Here is a 6,000-nt window from a genome sequence, read left to right as displayed (position 1 = left end):
GCTTCTTCACTCTGTTTCAAGATGTCACCCACAGAGCAAGAACAAAGAGTCAGGCTTGGGTTGGTAGGACTCAGACAAGGGAGACCCAAGGGTTGAGAAGGGCCACAGCTGATAAGTGTGCTCTGCTCAGGGGGTGGGGGCGGGGGTAGAACTAGTCACATACAGGAAGGAAACTTCCTTAGCTGGTGCAGGCTGGCTGCCACGGAGCCATGTTGTTCAGGATCCTAACGCATGGCCCCACATGGAAGATGCTGTTGTTATCACAGTTCTTCGTTCAGCAATAGGGAATCAGTTGATTCATTAATTGCCCACATACCTGCAACCATCAGATGAATAAGGCAGGGTGTCTCTGTGAGTTATTTATACCTTATGGGAGGGCAATTTAATTAAATTTCTCTTTTCCTAACATGTACTTGAGCTCAGTCTCAGGAGGAGTTTAATGCCTGTAACTAGAAACGTAGGAAAGTAATTTTGAAAGGTGGGCAGTTGTGCAAAGGGCAGACATGCCCTGGGGAGCTGCATCCATCGAGAGGCTGTGGCAATGGGAGAGCATTGGACCCCTGGGAGGTAGAATCCAGAGAAAAGATGAGAAATAGAAAGAGTGTCACAGAAGCGGGAGAGGAGGGTGGGAGGGAGACAGGCAGGCAAAGCCCACACCTGTCAGGTCCCCACATTTCCAAGAGTCATATCTGAGAGGTTGTGTGTGTGTGTGTGTGTGTGTGTGTGTGTGTGTGTGTGTGTGTGTGTGTGTATGTTGGCTTATAGGTTGCTGGAACTTGAAAATTTTAAGGCTTCCTGCTGGATAAAGTCTGTCAGGCACTTTACCCTCCCACAAAATAAACAGAAAGGTTTATGAGGAGGAGGAGATGCAATATACTGCCGAGGAAGGCCTCGCTGCCAGACGCCCACGCTCACAAGTCACTCCCCAGCTGCCAACAGTGAAAGGAGGATTTTAAATTGTGATTTGACTTTCCTGGCCTCCTGCAATTTTATTAACCCCCTGTAGCAACGGTTTCCATTTGTGAGCCATTCTATTTTATTGGAAGGAGCATGTAGCTGTACCATGGCCCACGGTCAGGGGCTAGACACTGAAAGAATACCTCTCAAACTTGGTTGAGTGGCGAACGTGGAGCATTCTAGGAGGGAAGCTTGGTCATACTTCTTCCCTGCTTAACAGTAGTGGTTTTCGTAGTTTCCAGTTTCCTGGAAAGTCAGAGCCGTAGTCTTTTGTATGGCCTGCCATAATTTCATCATTCCACACATATCTAGACCCTCACAAGAGAAGACCCTCTCCCTCCTTTACCTTCTTTCTTTCTAGAAGGATCGTGCTGTACCTGGAGGCCAGAATGAAGTGAGAACGGTATGAGGACCAACAGTGACTCTTGCTAACTAAGTGGGCAGGTTTCCTGGCCCCTGGCCTTGATCATCTGGAATATGAAAGGCAATGATAGCACTTTCCTATTAGAACATGATAGTTTCTAACATTACAACAGAGTTCCCCTGATGTCGTCATGAACATTAAACAGTAGGGTTTGAAGAGTTCTGAATAAACTTTAGTCCAGACTTTCATGGTTTAGCATGAGACATTATCACTTCCTCTTCACCACCCTGGACACCAACTTCACAATTGTCACCATTTCACTACTGGAACAGGCATGCATCTGATCTTCCCTGCCACCTTTCAGGAAGGTTTGTCTTCTGCACATGCTGTGCTTTAATCCCAAAAGAACTGGACTTGAAGTGAGCCAGTGGCCTTTAGACTCCTGAAAACACAGGCTTCATGTCTACGGTGCCTCTAATTTCTAGCCAAGTGTCAGTCCCCTGAACATGTATTCAAGGAGTCTTTATAATGTAAAGGGGATGGTTTTAGAATGTAAATACAGCAAGCAAAAACTCCATGACTGACTGGTCACATACTTTAGACAATATGGACAGCATATGCTGGACCTGATGAGCTTATGTTTAAAAAAAAAAAAGACACAAAATCAGGAACATGGTGGGCCTGGAAGGAATTCGTGAGGGGGGACAAGATCATAACACATTGTATAAAATTTTCAAAGAACTAATAGAATATGTGATTCATCCTTTAAAGGATATAAAACCTTTTAATATTTTGACACACCTTACCAGATTATTACCCAATAACTACATCATGTCTTCTACCAGCTATATGTTAGACAGTGGGTAAATGGCCAGGTCTTAAAACATTCTAATTTCTAGGGAATCAGCTGAGTCCTCCATTCCTCTCCAAGCTCAATCAAATGCTGTCTGCATCTCTGACAGTAATATGAAATCTTTGTCAACTTATGGATTAAGAACTAGTTATCGCCCTGTTAGCTTTACAATATTTTATTTATTAATAATTTAGCTCTCCTGTGTAGTATCTATCTAAATCCTTATAGGAGAGGGTGTTTGATAGGACAAATAGCAATGAGGAAGACAACCATATTAAAAAATTATGTGATCATAGATTTCCTGGAAAATTTTTATTTCCATTATTGATTTTAAACATTGCCTGTCTCAGAGCTATTTTATTACATAAAATCAGTTATTTCCTTCTGTCTCATATTACATCCTTTCTGTCTTTTTCAGCGTTCAACTCCAATGCCTCCACTCACCTAAGCTTCTCTATCTCCAACTCTTTTTTCCTTCTATTGTTTTTTTCTACTCCATTGCCTCCTTGAGTATGAGATTGGGTCTGTTATTCTCTGTTATTCTGTGACATCTCTGCTCTTCAGTGTCATGTGTGGTATCATTTGTAGAAAGCCCTCACTGATGAGAAGAGTCCATACATTCAGTTTCACTCAAAGAGGTTTGGATTTGCTGAAGGAAAGTAGTCACTCCACAGGAAAGATGCCAGCCACGCCTTCTGCAAGCCATGCTATTGCACAGGCGGACAGCAATCCAAAATTAGGTACACTTGATGAACACACATCAAATAGTTTTGGATTTTTGTTACCCATGGATCATGAGCTATGGGAGGAATAAGGGTAACATCTCATTCTTTGCAGCCCATGATTTCCTTAGACCTTCCCATTAAAGCACTTTAGAATTTAGCATAGAGCCAAAAGCTATCTGTGTCACCACTTATACTGAATCAATGTCTTTTAAGTGTCAGCTTTTGATCAGAGCAAAGGGAAGTTAATTAGGCTTGATTTTGCCTCGTATATTTAATGATGACGTTGGGCCTGGGGTTGGTTTTCTGAGATTAGTTTGAGGAGCACGAGAAACATTGAGAACAAAAGCTCTGGAAGTTGGCTGCCCTCCACACAGCCTTCAGAGCACAGGATGGATTCAAGGCCAAGTCTGAGATGCACAGAGGTGACAGAAACTCCTGGCATGCTGAGAACTCTGCATAAACTCTAGATTATAATAACTCCACAAAATAAGCGGGTGGAGAGCTATGTGCAAGAAAGACTGTAAGTCTCTCGTCTATAGTATCTAGAATTATTGTAATGATTAAACTCTTTCAGCATAGTAGCTCATTTGTCTATCATCAATTACTTTCATCAGTGAAACAGTCATGAGGCAGGTAAAGGAAGGGGGAGTATTATGGAATTTAAAAGCATATTAGAAGATAAATTCACAACAAGATATAGCCCAGTTATTTAAACTGCAAAGATCATGAAGACCTAGTTGCAAGGCCTACCTACCTCTGCTCTGCCATTCACACAGGCCCTTGTAATGACTCCTTCTTCTGCCTCATTTCCCTGTTTGATTGCAGTTTCTTAAATTTAAGATCTCTTGCCTTTTACAGACCTAGCCTCTTAGTCTTATCTTAAAATAAAATCATCCCCACTTAAGTGACTCTTAGTAGAAAGTTCTATAAACAGAAGACAGTAACATCTGTTTCCATGTAATTTTCATTCGGGAATCACTGGAAATAAGTAGAGAGTCTTACAGGGATAGACAATGCCCAGGTTACCATTTTGTCACAAGCTTCAGGCATTTGAAGGGCTCAGGTTAAGTCTCTATGGTTTCCTCCAGGTGTCTTTCAGGAAAGGCCCTGGTCTTTCTGGGAGTTCTGCATAGAGATGCACAGACACTCGTTAGAAGGGAAGAAACATCACTGCAATTGTTATGGTGTTTTCATACCAGCAAAGAAAGAAGAAAAATTATAATTACTTCAGTCTTATCAACCAGCTTTGTTGGCATTGTTAAAGTCTGCCTTCACAGCAAAGAATATTCTGATCTATCTCTCAGTGATAGCAGGTACTAGCAAGAATGTGGAGAAAGAGGAACACTCCTCCATTGCTAGTGGGATTGCAAGCTGGTACAACCACTCTGGAAATCAGTTTGGCGGTTCCTCAGAAAATTGGGCATAGTACTACCGGAGCACCCAGCTATACCACTCCTGGGTATATACCCAGAAGGTGCTCCAACATGTAATAAGGATATATGTTCCACTATATTCATAACAGCCTTATTTATAATAGCCAGAAGCTGGTAGTAACCCAGTTGTTCCTCAACAAAGGGGTGGATACAGAAAATGTGGTACATTTACACAATGGAGTACTACTGAGCTATTACAAACAATGATTTCATGAAATTCTTAGGCAAATGGATGGACCTGGAGGGTATCATCCTGAGTGAGGTAACCCAGTCACAAAAGGACATACATGATATGCATTCACTGATAAGTGGATATTAGCCCAGAAGCTCAGAATACCCAAGATACAATTCACAGACCACATAAAGCTCAAGAAGAAGGAAAATCAAAGTGTGGATACTCCGGTCCTTCTTAGAAAGGGGACCAAAATACCCATGGGAGGAGATACAGAGACTAAGTGTGGAGCAGAGACTGAAGGAAAAGCCATCCAGAGACTGCCCCACCTGGGGATCCATCCCATATACAGTTCAAACCCAGACACTATTGTGGATGTCACCAAGAGTTGCTGACAGGAGCCTGATATAGCTGTCTCCTGAGAAGCTCTGCCAGTGCCTGACAAATACAGAAGTGGATATTCTCAGCCAACCATTGAACTGAGCACAGGGTCCCCAATGGAAGAACTAGAGAAAAGACCCAAGGAGCTGAAGGGATTTGCAGCCCCATAGGAGGAACAAAAATATGAACTAATCAGTACCCCCAGAGCTCCCAGGGGCTAAACCACCAACCAAAGAGTACACATGGAGGGACCCATGGCTCCAGCTGCATATATAGCAGAGGATGGCCTTGTTGGACATCAATGGGAGAAGAGGCCCTTGGTACTGTGAAGGATTGATGCCCCAGTGTAGGAGAAGCAGTAGTGAATAGGTTGGTGAGCAGAGGGAGGGGGGATGGGATAGGGGGTCTTTGGAGGGGAAACCAGGAAAGGAGATAACAATTGAAATGTAAATAAAGAAAATATCTAATAAAAAAAGAGATCGATACACTAAAAAACTAAAGTATCTTTCTAAACCTAGAGCCTCCTGCATATGTGTAGTGCAATACTCAGGCACACACACAAACTTAAAGTAAATATATATTTCTTAAAACCAGTGCACTTCATCATCCCCTATGGCTTCTTCTTTGGCCATGCCTTGCACACAGGACAATGGCTGCTGTGTTGCAGACACTCTGTGATAGGGTTAAATAAACCATCACAGTGTAATCAGGAGCATGCATGAGCAGATACTGTGACTCTTTATGCTCACGTACTGGGGGTAGTTCAATTCCATAAAATGACCCACTTTTGCTGAGAACAAGCCACCAGGCTCTCTGAAAATGTCGATGAACAAAGCAAGCACTGTTTTATTCTGTGCACATTCTCACAGATATCAAAGACTGTAAAACTCTTAATTCAGCAGATTTTATTATACTCAACTGCATCCTCAATACAAATTCACTCAACAATTAATTATCATAGAAGAACCTACCATGTGTCTGAGCCTGCACTAGGGATAAAGCACTAAAGGAGATATGGCCTTTGCTCTCATTCCCATACAGAAAACCAATGAAAAATCAATTTCTTATATTTTTAAGCTATGCACGAAAATTACAGCAGCATTTAATTTACCTTG

Source organism: Mus caroli, chromosome 18 (genome assembly GCF_900094665.2).
Source record: "Mus caroli chromosome 18, CAROLI_EIJ_v1.1, whole genome shotgun sequence".
NCBI classification, from domain to species: Eukaryota; Metazoa; Chordata; class Mammalia; order Rodentia; family Muridae; genus Mus; species Mus caroli.
The sequence above is the reverse complement of the archived record's forward strand: the minus strand, read 5'-3'. Positions refer to the sequence as shown.